This window comes from Mastomys coucha, unplaced genomic scaffold, assembly GCF_008632895.1.
Source record: "Mastomys coucha isolate ucsf_1 unplaced genomic scaffold, UCSF_Mcou_1 pScaffold8, whole genome shotgun sequence".
In the NCBI taxonomy this organism is placed as follows: domain Eukaryota; kingdom Metazoa; phylum Chordata; class Mammalia; order Rodentia; family Muridae; genus Mastomys; species Mastomys coucha.
The window spans coordinates 41,298,720-41,299,191 of record NW_022196914.1 but is presented as its reverse complement, the minus strand read 5'-3'; positions in this window follow the sequence as shown (position 1 = coordinate 41,299,191).

Genomic DNA, 472 nt, shown 5'->3' with positions numbered 1-472 from the left:
AAAAAAAAAAAAAAAAAAAAAAAAAAACTACACAAAGAATCCACCAAACCAGTAGCTGGCTCCTTGAGAAAATCAACAAGATAGATAAACCCTTAGACAGATTAAACAGAGGGCACAGAGACAGTATCTAAATTAACAAAATCAGAAATGAAAAGGGAGCAGTAACAACAGAAAGCAAGGCAATTTGAGTATTCATCAGATCATACTACAAAAGCCTACATTCATAAAATACTAGAAAATCTGGATGAAACACACAATTTTGGTACCTGAATACCAGGTATCAAAGTTAAATCAGGATTGGATAAACCATCGAAACAGTCCCATAAACCCTAAAGCAATAGAAGTAGTTATTAAAAGTCTCCCAGCCATAAAGAGCCCAGGACCAGATGGTTTTAGTGAAGAATTCTATTAGACCTACAAAAAAAGACCTTAATATCAATATTCTTCAAAATTCCACAAAATTCCACAAAAT